The 19,575-nt window shown below is 43.5% G+C and overlaps 1 protein-coding gene across 8 annotated transcripts in view; it reads right to left on the minus strand.

Annotated features, from left to right (window-relative positions):
- LOC143033424 (uncharacterized) overlaps positions 1 to 19,575 on the minus strand; it is a 344,834-nt gene that overhangs the window by 255,041 nt on the left and 70,218 nt on the right. The gene's annotated exons all lie outside the window — the stretch shown is intronic.

The following is a 19,575-nucleotide window of genomic DNA, read 5'->3' on the forward strand; positions in this document are numbered from 1 at the left end:
CGATTGTGAAATTTCTAACCACTTGCGCAAACCGGCACTGCGGACATCATTTCTACCCTCCCTTGCTGTCAAATTATATTGCAGTCTTTAAAAAGATTTGGCGAGTGCAGCAGGCAAGCTTTCGTTAAGCAGACGAGGAAGGTTAGGTCCCCGAAGGCAGCAGGACTGAACGGGGTCACTATCGATCTGGAGACCCCTGGAAGGGCGAGGAGCGGGTAAGTTAGTTGGTTGGTTGGTTGGTTGGTTGGTTGGTAGGTGGATGGGTGGGTAGCCTTGGGGGTTCGTTCCAACCACGGCTTCGAATTAACTTCGTGTTGGACGCAGCAAATATATGTCGAGCACCTGGGTGCTGTGTCGGTTATATTTTTCTCTAACAAGCACATGCACACACGAGTGCATGGAGTAAAAGAGTAAACAACAAACAAGGGCACTATACTCCCAGCCCCCGTCCCCCTTCCCCGCTAGCTCTTGGCAACGGCTTCACGAATACTGTTCATCTGCAGGATATCCCGCAACAGTATTTTGTCAACATTACATATTCTCATCATCAATGTGAAGTGAAATTTTGGGAGGATCAGCCCGCCCTGGATGTTAAACTATTGCGTTGATTTTCCTTAACGTCTCATCGTTTGAACCCTGGAAGACGAGGGAGGAAGAAGCGCAGGGAGGAGAAAGATAAAAGGTTAAGTAGAGGAGGAAAAAAAAGTGGAAGGGGGGGGAGGGCGGGTGAAAGAAGGGGAAGGGGTTGAGGAGGAAACGAGGAAGAAAGGTGGAGGGAAGAGGAGGGGGCGTTGGTGTGGTGGATCTAGGCTAAAATCAAAGACGGGTGGGGAATGCACCAATCAACTCACCGTCCAGCACACTTTTCCAGTGTACTCAAAGTGAGAAACTTCAAAACCTTTCCTGTGCACGCATTTACCTAATTGTAGTATACCAGAAAGGAGCAAGTATTCATGCACCTATATGGTAAGCTGTTTCCTCACATCCCTTAGACATGTAAACTTCCTTAATTTGTTCTCCCAACCTCTGAGAGCCCTCCTATCCTTAATCAAGAGATCTGTCAATGTAGCCTATCCCCTTTAGAGACCTGTAATTACTGTAATCACATCACCTTTCCTCGATCTCTCAACGTTGGTAGACCCAGCGCTTTTAATCACTTTTCGTAAGGTTTATTTGCCAGGCTAGGAACCAATTTGTTGGTATTCGGCAATACAAGGGACACACAGACAGGTCCTAGTACATACCCTAGATGCACAAAAAGGTGTACATTAACACAGTTATCAGATTTCTTTTCTCAAGAGAAAAGTTCTCCTGTGGCACAGAGGCCAAATAGGTATTGTTGTGCATTTAACGTTACATGTTCGAACCAAATTCCATGAAGTTACCAAGAACCTCTTTGCACTCCCCTTTGTAGCCGGCGTCTCTCAACACTCAGTTAAGACTACTTTGAAGCTGTGAAGTGCATAACAATATGCATAGCCTAATGCACACACACACAACACGGGGCGCGTGGCCGTATCAGGTCAGGTCAAGGCCGCCCATAAATTATTCACCCTGCTGGGCTGGGCAAGTCTGCTCTTCCGTTCTCTCCTGCACCAACTTCATATCAGTTACAATTTCTGGGTGGAAAAATATAGACCAGGAGGCGCCTGGCTGTGACAAGAGCACCGACCAGGCCCGTTGGACAAGTCACTGGTATCCGTTTAAGTACATCTAAATTGAGCTTCTTCATGCAGTTACGAATGGACAACAGAGCCCAAATTCGGGAAAGAAACGAAGCTTCTTCATCTACTTAGCCAACGTCGTGTTATGTCCAGGGTTGGGTCCAAGTAATTTATTTTCATTTGGACTGAGTACAGATTTTCATGTACTTGTACTTTGACTCAAAGTACTTGAAAAATACCAAGTACATTGTATTTAACCAAAAGCTATGTACTACATATTGATTCTAACGAACTTTGCGATGACACTACTGAGCAAATGCACTCACCTGTTATTCTAAGTACTTGGAATTGGACTTCAGTACATAGTAAAATTACTGCACTTGTACTTTTTCTTGAAAAATATCTTGGTATTTGGAACCAAACCTGGTTATGTCCACGCATAACTTATAGGCACTCTGGTTTGCAACGACAGCGAAGTCGCCAGGGAGGCAGGCAGACAGCAGCAATGACCACAAGGATAAAAAACACCCACCCACCCCTCCCCCCTGCAATGAAACCTATTCGGGTGTCGCAAACACCTACAGCAACGCGACGACATCCAGCCAGGCAACCCATTCCCAATCCTATCCATGTGCCTTATTGTCTGTGTCTGTCCACCGCATACACCATCTGGCCAAAGATTACGGATTTACCCAAGTGTATAGGGTGCGAGATATTTTTGCAGAACCCTGTCTGTGCAGAAAAAAATCTGTGAACACGACTCCAGCGTCCCGCATGTGATTATCTTCCTACGGAAGAAAGCACAGAAAACACTAGCAACCATTCTTATTATGTCTAGACAGTTCCATGTATTCCATTTACAAGTGGGCTAGATCGCAGTCGTCCAATAATTAATAGTGCATGGCGTACAACAGTCACCGTTGCATTTTGGTTATTCTATTCTGGTCTAGAATGGAAGACTGCGCCACCAGCTAGAATTTCTAGCTAGCTAGCACTATTTGGAATAGTCTATGTGTGCCCAGTTCCAATTAAACATTTTATTCTTTCCGATTGTTAAAGAGCTCGTTTGGATGAAAGTGAAGTATGGGGACGGACCGACTAATGCAGCCGATACGATGCATGTGGCGCCACAGTGTTCAATGGCACTGGCGACGGCACATCAGGGAGGCTGGCTGTCCGAATGTTAACACACTGTACATGGCGGTAACTTCGTACTATGGCTGGACAAACGAAGAGGGGCAGGAAGGGGGACGGGGGAGGAGGCGGAGAGAACGCTTGGTAAGAGCGCTAGGTCGAAGGAGACGTAGAGGCGAGGCGGCTGGGGAGGGAGGGAGGGAGGCAAGGAGGGAAGGTGTTGGTGGAAGGAATCGATGGCTCCTGTTTTCCTCCACCACCATATCTCCACCTCCTCCTCCTCTTGCTGCTGCTGCTGCTCACCACCGCCGCCGCCACGGCCACTGCCTGCCCGGAGGCAGTTCGATGACGTCAACGCAGGCCCCGGCAAGCCACGTGACCAAGGGATTCCCCGAACTGACGAGGGGCCGACGCCTGCAGCCAGCCACTCTCGTAGCACCTCCTCCCAACCATGCTATGCCATCACCGCCGCAGATATGGAACCCAAATTCTCTCTACAGGTACACACTACGCCATGGCGGTAGAAAAAAAAAATTGTATGTATGTATGTATATATATATATATATATATATATATATATATATATATATATATATATATATATATATATATATATGCTGGGACATTATGACAAGTTGAAGGTGGAAAAAGAAGTCACGGGTCTAGTTCCGAGTTTATTACTGACCGGTTTCGCTCTATGCGAGTCGTAAAATGTGACATGGTAACAAACGTAAAATATTTCGTGAATTTCTTTCGAACGACTCTTAAATCCGGAATTCAACTGATACTGTACACCCGGAGGTAGCTTCCCGCTCAGAACAACTCGTTACCCAACAAAATCCATACAGTACCATTTTGGCAATTTTTTATTTTTTTTTTATCGTTCATTCCATCTACTACCAAGCTACTTTATTCTCAACAGAAAAATGGGATGAAGTTGTCTTCAACTATTAACAGCTCCTTACATTCGCTTCTCAACCTGGCTATGAAACAATACTATTGTGATTCACATCAATATGAACTTGCTTGACAATAAAATCGTGTGTATATACAATGACGTTAAAATAATGCTGTCCTATAGAAGTTTTAGTTTCATATATTCCTAGAGGAAAAACACATTCGTGACATTCAGCTGAGCAGACGTATTGGGAGCCACTCTTCTCTACTTCCTTGTCCCTATTTTAGTCGTGGGCCCTCGCACTGCTAAATACAATAGTGTGGCTGTTGCCACTATTTTGTATGAACGGGTTCGAGAACAAAACCAGATCTTTTCACAAACCACTGTTGTAATTGGAGAGAGAGAGAGAGAGAGAGAGAGGGGGATAGGAGAGACTCCTACTGCTTGTTATATGAACACGCATACACATTATGTGTATATATATGTATATATATATATATATATATATATATATGTATATATATATATATATGTATATATTTCACGTGAAAACCACAGTTGGAGCAGTAAAGACGGGAGACAAGGAATCTATATATTTCGCTTGCAAACTGCAATCCTCTTCAGTAGATACAGAGCAGAGAGAAGAGAGCTACTTAAGTAGCACTCTTGACAAAAATGAGGAACATTGGGAAAGGTCCCTACCCTATGCTTCTTACTCAGCTCATTCGGTATGTGGGGCCAGGAGGCAAATGTCTTGACTAAACCATCCCCATTTCTTCTAAATTTTCATTAGATAAGAGGTCCATAGTCGTTCCCTTTTTGGAATAATTTAATCCTTTGACCCATTTTCTTCCCAAGGACAAATTAAATTTCATTCATTACCCAAACACCATTAATAAAAATGTGGTAAATGTCCACCAAAGGTTGAAAGAACATAATCCAAGTGTTTATTTGATACCATGTAAAGGTTGTGACTTAGTTTATAATGGACAGTCTGGGAGTGATTTGGATACTAGGATAATTGAACTCAAATGGTCCATCAGATATGAACAAGAAAGCTCAACGGTGTTCCATCAGGTTAAACAATTCAACCAATTATATATAAGCTGAGCTTATACATGTCTAAATGTGGGTTCAGGGGAAAAATGGTTGAATCAACTATCATTGAATATCAACCCAATATGAACATTTTGAAGGGGTAATGGTCCCCGGGTATATCAGGATTATTTATCACAAGTGACCCACATACCAAGTGAGCTGAGTATGCATTATAGGGTAGGGACCTTTCCCAATGTTCCCCCATTTTAGTAAAAGGTATTTCTTAAGTAGCACTCTCCTTTCTGCTCTGTATCTACTGAAGAGGGTTGCAGTTTGCAACTGAAATATATAGATTCCTTGTCTCCGGTCTTTTCTGCTCGAACTGTGGTTTTCACGTGATCAACAAATGTGGTACATGTGTACAACAAAGATGGCCCCAACACTCAAACCTAACATATGAACAAAGACTGGCTGAACTGAAATTGCCGACCCTGCAACAAAGACGAAAACGAGGGGATCTACTAACCATCTACAGAATTATAAAAGGAAAAGAATGCCTTGATTGAGAAGACTTATTAAAACGAGATAGAGGAAAAACAAGGACATGCAATGAAACTCAAAAAGGACAACCACAGAAGAGACCTGAAAAAGAACAGCTTCCCATACAGTGATAGATATATGGAACAAATTGGATGAAAAAATAAGTGTGCAAACACAATACAAGAATTTAAGAACAAACTTGATCTTGCCAAATACAAAAAAACAGGTCACCACAAGGATAGCTCCCCTTCCCATAAAATACAAGGTAAATACATATAATACACATAAAAACACACATATATACATATATCACACCTGACACCACAGTCAGAAGAAAGTTGAATTAGCGAATCTACATATTTCGATTGGTAACTACAATCCTCTTCAGTAGTACAAAGTGGGAGGAGGATGCTATCTTAAATAGCAATCTCTTACAAAAGAAAAGGAACTAGGGAAGGAGTAAATATCACTACCCTCACTCTCTAGTGACCTGAGGATGACAAGAGGTCAAAGGCACCATAACCCTGGACCAGTATGACGATGCACATCGCCTTTCCCTATTGGAAGCCCTTTATAAGATTCATCATTCTCAATCAACATCTAGAGTGCTGATCTTGTGACACTTCCCTCCAGTAGAGATATTTCACTACTCCTCTGTTAAGGCTCTCACGGAATGCCATATACTTACTTGTTCAGTATTATTGTATTGACCTTCCCCAGTGTTTGTTTTTTGTGTTTATAACCCATGCAACAAAAACCATTGTAGTCGGTTGAAAATGTAACAGGTTATGAAACGTCCAACTAGTAAATCACAGAATCGAATTTGTCTCTATGACCAACACTTTCAAAGAATTCCTGTATTCCTTAAGGACAAGAAATGCCTCTTGAGAACAATTGAAGGTCTTCAGAAAAAGATCATCAATGCCAAGATATCCGTTGCATCTAATACATGCAGATATATATATATATATATAAAAAAGAATGAGTAAACCTTGACTAAACTTGGTTGTCACTCAGTTACACCCATTTTAGTAAATGTTCAGTTTTCTTCTAATGTAAGCTTTAACTCAAATTCAGTAAAAGTCTACCTGATACAAGTAAAACCCTTCAAAGTCTCACTTGTATCAGGTAAATGTTACAGAGTAAGTTGAGGTTCACTTTAGAAGAAAAGTGAACCTTCACTAAATGGGCACAGCTGAGTTACAACCAAATTTAGTAAAGGTTCACCCATTCTTTTTATGGTGCATAGTGCATGCGTGCACACACATACATACATACATATATATATATATATATATATACACACACACACACACACACTTTAAATCTCTTCTTGGTTTCTCATCCCATACCAGCAGATTTGTCCAATTTTCAATTCCTTTGTTCTAAATATCATCATAAATAACACTCTCATTAGTCCCAGGTTTAATGTGTGTGTGTGTGTTTACCTAACTGTAGCATACAGGAAAAGATCAATGCTTGTTGAGTCCTGTCTCCCATTATCTAATTTTCTAACATACCTAGACTCAAATTCATGTGCGGTTCCAACCCAATCGATATCCTTGATGTATTTAGATTTGAACTCATGAATTGTTTGAGCTTGGGCTATATCACCTTCCCATCTTTAATCAGATCTCTTCTATCAATGCAATCTATCCCATTTAGCAACCTGAACACTGTAACCATGTCACCTTTCTCTTCAATCTTTCAAAGTTGGTAGACCCAGTACCTCCTACGGTTTATCTGCCAGGCTGGGGACCAGTTTGGTTGCTGTCCTTTGTATTCTCTCAATCCTAATTATATCCTTCACTCAGTGTGGGGACCATTCTACTGATGCATATTCCAGTCTTGGACAGAGTTTTGACAAGTTTTTTCATCATCTTTAGCCACCACTGCCCATTTCCAGTACTTTCTATATTTTGGTATTCTATATTTTGGTATTTTCCATTCTTGGCTCCTTGCAAAAATAGTATCCAGATTTTTTTTTTTTTTTCCCCAATATTCTACCATCCCCTCATTTTTCACTGGTAGTAAGTATTAAGGGAAAGAGACTGGAGGAAGTGGGTAGTTTTAGATACTTGGGTGTGAATGTGGTGGGATAGGGAGTGGAGGTAGAATGTAGATTGCGAGAAGCGAGTAAATGCCTTGGGGGATTAAAAAGTGTAATGAGAAACAGACATTTGGGAATGGATACTAAGAGGAGATTGTATTGAAGGAGTGATTGTGCCAACAGTACTGTATGGTGCAGTAACATGGAACATAATAGAGGAGGAGTTTGAATATCTTTGAGATGCAGTGCCTGAGAAGTATGATAGGGGTTACTAGGTTGGATAGAGTGAGAAATGAGGAGGTGAGGAGGAGAACGGGGGTGGAAAGGGAGTTGGGAGATAGAATTGATGAAAGAGTATTGGGATGGTTTGGATACATGGAAAAAAACGAGTGAAGAAGGATTAGTAAAAGAGGTGTGGAAGGCAGAGGTGGAAGGAGTGAACATGAGGATGAAATGGATGGATGGGGGTAAAAGGGGCATTTGGGAAAGAGGGGAATGTCTGTTGAGGAAGGAAGGGAGAGGACAGAAGATAGGGTGAATGGAGAATGGTTGTGTATGGATGACACTGTGATGCATGATGTGGAGTGAGTGGGAGATGGGGGGTGAGTGGGAGATGGGGGGTGAGTGGGAGATGGGGGGTGAGTGGGAGATGGGGGGTGAGGGAGTATGTCTGAGAAATAAATTGACACAGCCCGAAGGAATTTCTCCCCGTCTTCTCTTTTTACGCATGAGGGGAAGGAGGGGGAGGGCTGCAGATCTGTGGATGTGCTGTCTTGCGACATTGCTTCTGACCCAGGGCAGTGGGCAAGATGTAGGGATGACCTGTCATCCAGGTGCCAAGATAAGAGAGAAGGGGGTGGATGGGAGTGGAGTATGTTGGGATGGAATGGGTAGGGGTGTTTTTTATGGCCGTTTTTGGCTACCTCCCTTATAAGGGGGTAAAAGCCTTTGGTATATATATATATATGTATGCCAACATGTTGGTTTAGCTTGTTGTTCCTGCCATCATATCACTGACATAGACAAGAACATTATTGGTGCAAGCACTGACCCTTGTGGAATTCTGCTTATTACTGTTCTCCAGCTTGACATCTTGTCGTTTATTACTGTCCTCATGTATCTTTCCTTCAAAAAGTCTTTAATCCATTCAAATAGTTTGCCTTTCAGTCCTCCAACATGCTCCAATTTCCACATAAGTCGACTGTGGGGTACTTTATCAAATCCCTTCTCTAGGTTCAGGTACACACAGTCCACTGACCCCTCTATCTTGCAGCACATCAATCACTCTCGAGTAAAAGCTTAAAATGTTCGACACACATAACCTTCCAGATCTAAAGCCAAACTGACTGTGCCAAAATGTTCATCTTTTCAAGATATTTGGTCCATCAATCTTTCACAATCCTTTCACACAATTTCACTATTGTGCTGGTTCATGTTACTGGCCTATAATTTAGTGGGGTTTCCTTGTTTCCACCTTTGTGCATTGGCACCACATTTGCCCTTTTCCAATGAAGTGTGTGTGTGTGTGTGTGTGTGTGTGTGTGTGTGTGTGTGTGTGTGTGTCCATATATCTATGTTCTGGGTCATTTCTTTCCATTTCTTGTGGCACCTTCAACAATGCAATCACATACAACATCCTTCTCATTCCCAACCTTAACCATTCAAGAGCAACATAAAACCATCACATACAGCAGTATTTAATTGACCATGTGCTTTCAACCAAAATATACTATTTTATATTTTTATGGTAATGTTGGGGAACACTTGCAATACCAACATGCACATTCAACAACCCACCCTTTGTGCATGGTGAACATTTTTGCAGTCATGTATTACCCATATGTACACACATAGCAATGACAGAGCGAATATCCATGTCAATCAATCAATCCATTGCCTCCATCTTTCTTTTCAGAAGACCTGCATGTCACTAGCACTATAACCTTAAACTGATGTTAACACAGTAACAAACACTTTCCATTAAACATTCAAATTGCAACTACACTCATGCCCTGCAGGTCCTGAAGTCCTAGCCACCAGACAATTTTTTTTTTCATCTGTGAAAAAACCCTCAAGGACTCTCCAGGGTTAAAGAGTACCTCGATTAAGCCTTCGACCACCTTATTGTTTGATTCCATATTTCTTTTCTAAACCGATAATTGCCCCCCCCCCAACAACCAATTACGAACTCGCCTAGGTTTGGACTGCATTCGCAACTATACCCTATCTCCCTGCAACCAAGTTCCACCGTTTTCTCGAACTTCCTACACGAAACCATTTGAGCGCCGAAGCAAAGCTCTCAAGCCGCCATGCCAAGCTAAGCAGCAGGCACAGAGACGAAGCCACACAAGCGCGGGAGCTCGTGACACGCAGAGTAGTACAAGGTCAGTCGTGTTTGTCTGCTGGGTCTTGGGCTCTCCCGAGCGACAGCCAAGTGGTATACACTCGGCGACAGCCAATAAGGGCACTCAAGAGTGAAGCCGAACTTTCACTTCACGGAAGAACGATGGCTGTTGTAATAACGGTAACTTATCTTCCGAACAGCTACGAATGACACCCCTACAGTACACACAGCAGTGCTAGCTTAGTCTCTTGCTAACTCGTGTCAATACCCGTATGCTACATCTCTAAAGTCTCGTCCATACAAGGCGAGATCATTTGTTAGTAGACTACATCCACCTTTAACAGACGACGAGCGTGCACACAATGTATCCCAAATACACAAATACAGGATCTGTTCCATTATTATGAATCACATAGTTTTCCCAATCCCCTGAATAACACATTCAACACACACAATACATTACATACATACATACACACAGACACACAACTATATATATATATATATATACTGCAATCCCACCTTCATGTTCAACTATGGTAACGTGAAGTACGATTTCCACACTGTCCCTCACAAATGATTGGCTCCAAGATAGACTAGGGTTCAGTTTTTTAATTTATATATATACATATATACATATATATATATATATATATATATACACACACACACACACACACACACACACACACACAAACCCGGATACTGGGAGGGAGAAAGGAGGTAGGAAAGATAAGGTGCAGACGCTTTGCTCGGAAGATGTGTTGGACGAGTACGGGTGCAGGCAGACCCTAATGCCGACACCCCGGACCCCTCGATACAAACAAGTGGCAGCCATTCTCGACATTAAAATCAACCCCATATGCAAGCGAACATGGACGAATGCAAAGACCAGACATGCAGCCTCCCTCACTCCCTCCTCGGGTTCGGCTGCCTACAAATTTGTGCATTCGCCCATGGCCCGGGACTCCGCCGCAATGCAGCAACTGCAACTACAACATAGAGGCTCCCGTTTCGGGTCAGTCCTCCACAGCCATGCACGGATTATGGATTATCGTACCACACGCATCACCAATATGAAGAGCTACTAACAGTTGTAGTTAATGGAAAACACAGATTAAACCTATCAAACAACACGACAACGCACCTTGTAGATTCTGTTCCGGCCACACACAGGAGATTTTATGCAGCATAGTGCGTGTGTGTTTGTGTGTGTGTGTGTGTGTGTGTGTGTGTGTGTGTTGGGGGTCACGTTATAATGGGAACTCTATTGTGCGGGAACCCATTTCTATTACGCGTTTCGTCTAATCCCCCCTCCTTGTTTATTCCTCGGCCAGAACACAATTCACGAAGTACGTCGCCGTGTGGAAGTGTGCGTCACTGGCACTGACCATAGCAGGCGGGGCTGAGGGCGGGCTGGCTTTGCCACACAGCCGACGACAAAACAGCCACTTGACGGAGACAGAGAGGCTGTTATCACATCAATGGCAAACGTCCGTTGCTGGTGCAACAGTGGTGTTCATGGCGACCATAACCTAAGGGCTGGCCTTCACGAGTAACGGCCACTTGCATAAACCCATCACCTCCCTTACCCGCTAACTCTCGCACACACGATTTCCTTCAGCGGGCAAGCAGAAAATAATGAAGAGTGGAAAGTGAAGTGAATAAAAGTGAAGGCGAAAGAGCAAGGATGGAGATGGGTTTGAAAAAAGAAGGGGGGAGGGGGGTTAAGGCGGTGTTGGGTATGCGGCATCATGTGCCTCCACTGTCTGCATTAGTCCACGTGAAGCGAGTGATGGCATCGCCACCATCAAAAGCAAAAAATAGTTGCAATCGAGGTGTGGCAGAATGTATGGAGCTACTCACGGGCTCCTAATGTCATTAGTTATGTTCATTAAAACTGTCATTATAGAGTGTATACAACGTATATGTATTAAATTTGAATCGAACGGGAAGCGTCGACAATGTTGCCGCTGGCAGTGATCGCCAGCTGAATTGGAAGGCAATGTGGTCACCCTCTGCACTAAATACATTTCAAATTATTCGAGTTAATTATCGATGTGCGTGACGCTCACTTTTTTTATTATTATTATTTGGAAACAAGTTATCGGAAGTCGTTTATTCCGCATGACAAAAACAACTCTGGCGTGTTTCCACTGACGCACAGACCAAGACAACAAAAGTATACATTCACGCTTCTCTTTGCAAGGCCGGATTGGACTGGATTCATGTAAAGACCTGCTAAGGTTCACATGGAACTCGTACAGGAAAAATATCGAACAAGGTGGCAGAGAACGAGGGGAGTGAAAACCGCACTTCTTTCAAACAATCCTGCGTCTCAGACGTGCCCAATCTTCCTGATGACGAAGACAGAAGCTGATGAAGACATAAGGGATGTGAAGGGCAAAACTGCGGGGCCAGTGGGCGAGTAGTTGAGCCTGACACTCGTGCAACAACTGCCATGGGCAAGATCGTTGAAAGTGTTGGTGGAGGCACCGTGTGGTACGGCGGGTTGGGTTGCGGGATACGGCCGCCCACGTTGCCACCGCAGCTATTGCATGACGGGAGAGATTATCGCATGTTGACTCCCAAGTAGGGGTGATGGGGCACCGCGAACGGCCAGGGTGCACAAGCACTACACACACACACACACACACCAGGCTCTCCATGCTCTTTGGTTGTGTGCGTGGGATTTCGATACGGCACAAAAGAGGATATAGGGTCATAAAACTAGCGTCCAAAATCCCAAGACCTTGAGAAGTTGTAAAACAACAGGTAATTTTATATATATATAAAAAAAAGGCCCTACTTATATCCTTCTGCACGCAAGTGATCACCGCGGAGAATAAATCGGCGAGTCCTGACACTGCATAACACGGGGACACGGCTTATAGTTTGACAGTGGTTGTAGTTTCACCAAGGACGAATCGGGCAAGTCATCTTGCAGGAATTTCCTGTTGCACATAAGAGTGTGACCAAACCATTCTCTTCCTCACTAACATATTTGAATCAAGGCTGCGTCTTGTGTGTACGACTGTACGTATTTTATTTATTCCTTTGGGCGACAACGTTAATAAAAGAATTTGCCTAATTTGATAATAAAAAAAATCTAATCAGTTCATCTGAATTTCTCGGAGATTTTCGACAGCTTGCAGATCTCCCGTTACGCTGATTTGTCTATTTTTCGTTGGTCCATCTTTCTTTGACATCATACACCGCACCATAAATTGTAATCTATTGCAAATGCACTCAGTTGAATTTAAAAGATAATTTGTGTATAGGTCTAAGTGCGTTTCCCTACAGATATAGTGTACTACTCCATGGACTAATTTCGGAATCAATGATGCGTGGCAATCACGAGATTCCCTTGCACAATAAACGAAAAATAAAAACAGCGTTTGATTTTTTTTCTGTTGAATAAATCAATCTAAATATGACCGAGTTTTCAATATTATACAAATCATGGTAAATTGGAAACGTTATTCTATTACGCTGGAATGATTAAACGACATAACGGTCAATCCGTACCACCTTGAACGATGCAATAAAGGTCGTTTATTTTCCTCCTACACCCAAGTCTTGGAGAAGAATCCATTCACTACGAAGCTTGGCATCTTTCAGTGGTGCCATATAATTATACACTGTTTTTATGTGTAAATATGAACTAACTTGGACAACTTTACATGAATTAGTCTGGCACCCAGAAACCCAACAACAGCTCGAGGCATCTCGAGACCAGCACTATTTGTGTCGATGAATCTACAAAGCCTTTCCCTACAGATATAACAGCGGTGCAGGGCATAGACCGGCTTAAACTAATTTGGTACGTGAAGAATAAGAGGAAGAGAAGGAGGATTGGAAAATTCTGATTTACGATTTTTCATACATGCTGATTGCTGGGCTCTCACTATAAACAAAAAACCAAGGGAGACGAGCCCGCTTTATCCACAACTTATCGCTTAGCTGAATGGAGCATGCTGCATCACTTTATTCAAATATGTTTACACAATTTATCGATCATTAAACGAGGTTGCGCTCTATCCATTCACAAGTGCCCATATAAACAAATTCCAACATCCCAAGACTTCAACTGTTCACCACAGCCCAAACTATCGAGCCCGGGCCCCACACCCGGGGCCTGCTTCCTTCCCGCGTTTTTCCCAACTCTTGGTAGTAGAGGGTTTGTTGCCAGACACACGATGCTTATTCCTTATGTTGTCGCCGGAGAATAAATTCAAGAGTAATCTTAAATTGAATTAAAACAAAAGGTATAGTTAGCCGGGCGGAAACACCTACTAAAGTGCCAATAATATTCTTATTCAACGTCTCCCTCAATAATATAATAAGCGCAAATGTATGACAACTCGATGGTGAGTCAAGTCGACATTAAATAACAGCTGCAGACGACGCAAGATGGCGGCTTAGCGAACTTTCTCCTACCTTCAGGTATAGGAATGTAAAAAACTACCGTAACTTTGAGGAACAGCATTTTTCTTTGGAATAATATGGTTACTTTCTGTCATATCAGATTCTTGTCCCAATGCATATAATGTATACCAACTATTTAATACACAGAGCAATAAGCAACCCGAGACACTCCAACCTATTTCTTTGTAACCGTCATGCATGGCGCCACTTCCTCTGCCTCACTCCTGAAGAATATTTTACTTTTTAAGGAATTTAATTATCATTCACTTGTACCTTACATTACTTATTAACCTACTTTGGAATGAGAACTCTACTGCTGCGAGTGAAACTACTCTACATCCAACCGAGCACGCTATTTTTTTACTCATCCCATCTGAAGAATTTCGTCACGTTAATCATTTATATATAATAATTAATAAACGAATAAATTCCTATTCCATCCATCCGTCTGCACTAACTAGACACACGAGGAATTATGTGGGGATGGGAAGTCTGTGAAACGAAGAAAATGTACGTGTAGAGAACGAAAAGACTGAAGCTGATTGGGGAATGCTGTAAGGTTGGCTGTAACGAGGGAGAGGCGTCTGGGAACAATGTTTCCCCGTACAATAGCATCGAAACTCAATTGTGGCATCTTTGTGACGTTTGTAGCCATAATACCACATATATATACACACACACACACAGAGAGATGGAAGGAGAGGTGCTCTGCGGGTATTGTGAGGGGAGAAAGTAGGTGAACGGGGAGGGTACCTGGGGAGAAAGTAGGTGGGGGGAAAGAAGGCGGGGGGATCTTGGCGGAGAGGTGTGTACGAAGGGTTGTGGGAGGGGGTAGAAAACGGGGTCTAGAAGGGAGTGAGCACCGAAGCTCGAGACCATGCCAGGTGTACAAAGATGTAAAGGCTACGTATGTATAATATGTCAAGTTGGAACGGTGCAGAAGGTAGGTCTGGCAAGATGGCTGCTAACATTATATTTGTCAGTTTAATCAAAGGATTACACAGCTTTAAAACCAACAAATTTAAAACTGAAATCTTGGCTTCACTCAATGACAGTACTGAAACTTGCTTTTCCACGAATGCATAGCATACGTTTTACTTCTACTCGTGCTTTAACCCCCATTTAGAACCGCCTTCAATGATACGCAGGGAAACACCGGGCAACATGTTTATCCTTCGCGAAAAGGAGCTTGGCAATTGTACAGTAGAAGCTGAACACCACTAACTTTATCTCTATCCCACGTAAGGGATGGAGGTTAGCGTTATCCAAAACACGGTAGAGAGATCGAGTGGAGAACAACAAAAGACAACAGCATGTATGAAAAATTAATCACTTCACAATTTCCTATTGCCATTCACATGACGGCCTACCTCACAACACTCATTTTCCACCACTAGCCTACACTAAAGGGCAGAAGGCGGATGCCATACAACATACTCGTACAGACAGGTCAGCTTGAGTGTCATGGCCTTGAACAAGACCGAGTGAGGAGGCTGCCGGCGCAACACGATATCTAAAAATCTCCACCTACACAAATTATGCCAGTCATTAAACCAGTACACTCGATATTAAATTCCTAGAAAATTAAGTCATAATATATTTATCGTCAGACCATTTTTCCACGCATACTTCACTGGGTTCCGTTTACCCTATCTACCATTGTCTCGTTCGTTTCTTCCACTTCTGGAGAGGCGAGGAGAGGAGAGAGAATGCCATTAACCCTATGACATGACTCAACCCTTGTAACAACGAACCTGAGGTTATTTAAAATTAATAAATTCATCATATAATCCACACACACACCAAATGACTTTTGCCTCGAGTTTCACGGATTGAAATCCCGGACGCCTAGTGGCCGGCCAAGTCTTCTAACATATCTTTTTGGGGAACAAATGTATTACTGGAGGACCGTTTCCAAGTCAAAGGCTAATAGTTGTAGAAGGGGGGGGGGTATTCACTAGCGTCTGCCGAACTGAGATCTTAGGCCCAGCACCCGGAGAAACGACTCTCACAGGTCCACCGCATACTGTACCCGTCGTCGCTGGGAAATAAAACTTTAATACATTGCCAGCACAACAGCTGACCTTGCTGTTTTGGGACGTGTATTACACCAGGAAATAACTGAACACAACATGGCGGGAGACTGGAGACAGGGTGAATGAAATGACGACGGCCGAAGGACAAGAACAGATCGAGAGGGAAGACCAGGTGGAAGACGGGAAGAGGAATATAACTGGGATGTAAAGCCAACAACCGTTGGGGCACGGTGTGATCGGGTGGTAGGGTAGATGAAAGGGAGATGAACAATTGGACAGATATATGGATAAACTATTATAAACGAGCGAAGGGTTAAGGAGGGAGGGGGTGAGGCGAGTGTGGGGGAGGGGCAGCAGAGAACATCTGGTGGGAGGGACTAGTGGTTCTAGATCTAAAATGATGATGACGGTGTAACAACTGGGGGTGATGTGAGAGGGCATTGACCGAGAATAAAATAGGCGGAGGAGGGGGTCGTGATTACACAATATATCAACTAAACGCATGAAAGGGATAGAACTGGATTAAAAGGGGAGAAAGAAGTACGAGGTCAAGATAATCCTGTCCAAGGAAAGAGAAAATAAAGAGGTGAGCGACATAAAGGCAGGGTCGGAGAAGAGACAAGAGATGTGCTGAAGAGAAAGAGGGAGAGAGAGTGGATCGAGGTGGAGGCGGGCGGGCGGGCACGTGGATATGGGAAAGCGAGAGACAATGGAAAGAGCAAGATTGTCAGCGAGACAGGGCAAGGGGGAACTATAGTAACAATAATGAGAAGGTAAGGGGAACAGGAGAGGATGAGATGATAAGACAGTGAAGAAATAGAGGAGAAAATGTATGGGAACAAGTGAGGGGACAAAGGCGAAAGGAACCGACAGATAATATGGGAAGTTCATGACAAAACGAAATGTATGGCCGCGCGCTATAAGACGCACACGCTTAATGCATGCGTGTGCGCGCGCGCGCGTTCACCAATACCCTAGTTAATGTAAGACTGGCAAAGTTCCTGCTGCCGACAGGATGAAAAGGGCACAATTTACTGTCCTGACGTACAGCGAGTTGTCTTTCAACGTGACAACGAAATTCAAGGGGAGAAACGGGGCAGCAGACGGAGAGGGGCAGTATCGCACGTGGGTAAACGCAGAAAACCTTGCGCGGGAACCCCCCCACACACACACACACCTTTCTCCATCCGCGATGGCGGAACCTGTGATGGCCAGTACTAACAAAGTAGAAACTATCAAGAGATATAAAGTGTAATTGAGAAAAAAAAAAAAAAAAAAAAAAAAAAAAAAAACCACGGGATCACACCTCTTACCAAAATGGCGTCGTGGGACCAGTATTGTAGGTCTACGCTACCATTCGCACAGGTAAGCATGTGATCGGCAACGTGTAATCTGCACTGTACGCAACACGATGCGTAAGCGAAACCGAGAACACGAAATAAAAACTATTATGTATCGGTATGAGAGGCGTATCCCTCGACTGTGAACAAAGGTGCGTGAACAAGCGCCCAAGGGAAGGCCCCCAGGGAGAAGCTCCGCCGTAGAGAACAGCAGGTGGTGGACGCCGTACACCCTCGGGCACATTTTCATCCTCCCTTGCCTTGCCTCCCCCCCCCCCATCAACTTCCCGCAGACGCTAAGCTCATCGCCCAAAATAAAACTTCAAGATCTCTCCGGCAACCCCTGCCGAACGATACCATATTCCAAGAATTGCTTTTGCAAACGACCTGTATATTACACACACACACACACACACACACACACACACACACAAAACTTAAGATATTCACCGGGCGCTTATCAGCTATGCATTGTGATTTCAATGTATATATATTTCTAATACAAAAAGACTCTGTGGAACGTTTTCTTCACTTTATTAATCATAATTTTATTTCACAATGAGGGAAGCAAGTAAATGTCTTGGGAACATGAAAACTGCTAGAAGAGGTATTTTGGGCTCGGATGAGAAGAGAGCGCTGTGTAAGTGGTGATTGTGTGTACGCATGGGTCAGAAATTTGGAATTGACGTGGCAGAGGAAAAAAATAAACGTGTTTGAGATTAAGTGGATGAAATGTATGGCGGGGGTTACAAGGATGGTGAGGAGGAGAGCGGGGGTGGAAAAGGAGTTGGCAGATACGGCTGATGAAAGAATACTGGGATTGTTTGGGCACATGGAAAGAACAAATGAAACACTAGCCAAGAGCGTGGAAGTCAGAGGTGGATGGAGTGGAACTTGATTGAAGACCAAGAATAAAATGGATGGGTTGAAGGGGGCTCTGAATACAAAGGGAATATCTGTTGAGCAGAGAAAGGGGGAAGGCGAGAGATAAGTGTGAATGGAATATAAATTGGTTCGGCCTGAAAGGATTTCTCTCCATCTCTATTTTCGCAGGAGATGACGAGGTGGGTGGGTCGCCGTACAAGTGAATCGGCTGGCCCCACTGTGGATGTGCTATGTCCTACTGCATTGCTTCTGACCCGGACAATGGGAAGAGGACAGGGATGATCCTTCGTCCACAAAGAGCTCGGATCAAAGGGAGACGAGTGACGGGTGGGTGGGTGAAGGAGGGCGCATGCCTTGGTTGGCCACCTCCCTTGTGAGGGTCAAGAAGCATATTGGTATATATGAAGAGTAAACCATAAGTGAGCAACCTATAAATGTTACCTGATCTTCCTCAAATGTGAGGTATCTCTTCCATACTAAGATGATCGAGGGCATAAGCAGCTGATAATATATATATTTGTCCCTACGCATACGAAACGCCCTATTACACGCGCGCGCACCCACACCCACATATTACAGTAATTGCAAAATTAAGTACAAATAGGTAGAAGAAAAGGAGAGGGAAATCGGTCACTGGAATAGCTTTTATTACGAGACCAACACAACACCCAACCGGTTTAAAGTTGTGCCTTTCTCTTGCAAAGACAAGTCGAAACCGGGTGAATGGTGTCCAGTCCTGAAGTACAGTGTAGTAATATACTACTTATAATAATAAAAATAATAATACATGTACCAAATGGCCTTTCCCCCTCATAAGCAGATGACCCAATTCAAAGCATTGACATTATATAGACCAAAATCAAAGCATTGACAACATATCCACAACAATAACTGTTGCATCCAGTTTCACTAACAACCTCAGGTCAATGCCTACTAAGTATTTCAGCGGCTTTGACCCATCGTTTTTCGCTCATATTTCCGAAATAACCATTCACATCAGTATGATATATTAGCACAGCCTAATTCACACCCGGCCATAATTTTTGACGTTAGAGTGCATTTACAAGTGTATTTAATTACGGCGTTTACTCTTGATATTAAGTGTGTCGTAGCCGACACCCGTGAAGTAAATCGAACAGGTGAAGTCGTGACGTCATCACAAACTACCTCGTGTATACCAACTTCACTTGTTCGATTTACTTCACGGGTGTCTGCTAC

Source organism: Oratosquilla oratoria, chromosome 15 (assembly GCF_046742065.1).
Source record: "Oratosquilla oratoria isolate Oo_2021 chromosome 15, ASM4674206v1, whole genome shotgun sequence".
NCBI classification, from domain to species: domain Eukaryota; kingdom Metazoa; phylum Arthropoda; class Malacostraca; order Stomatopoda; family Squillidae; genus Oratosquilla; species Oratosquilla oratoria.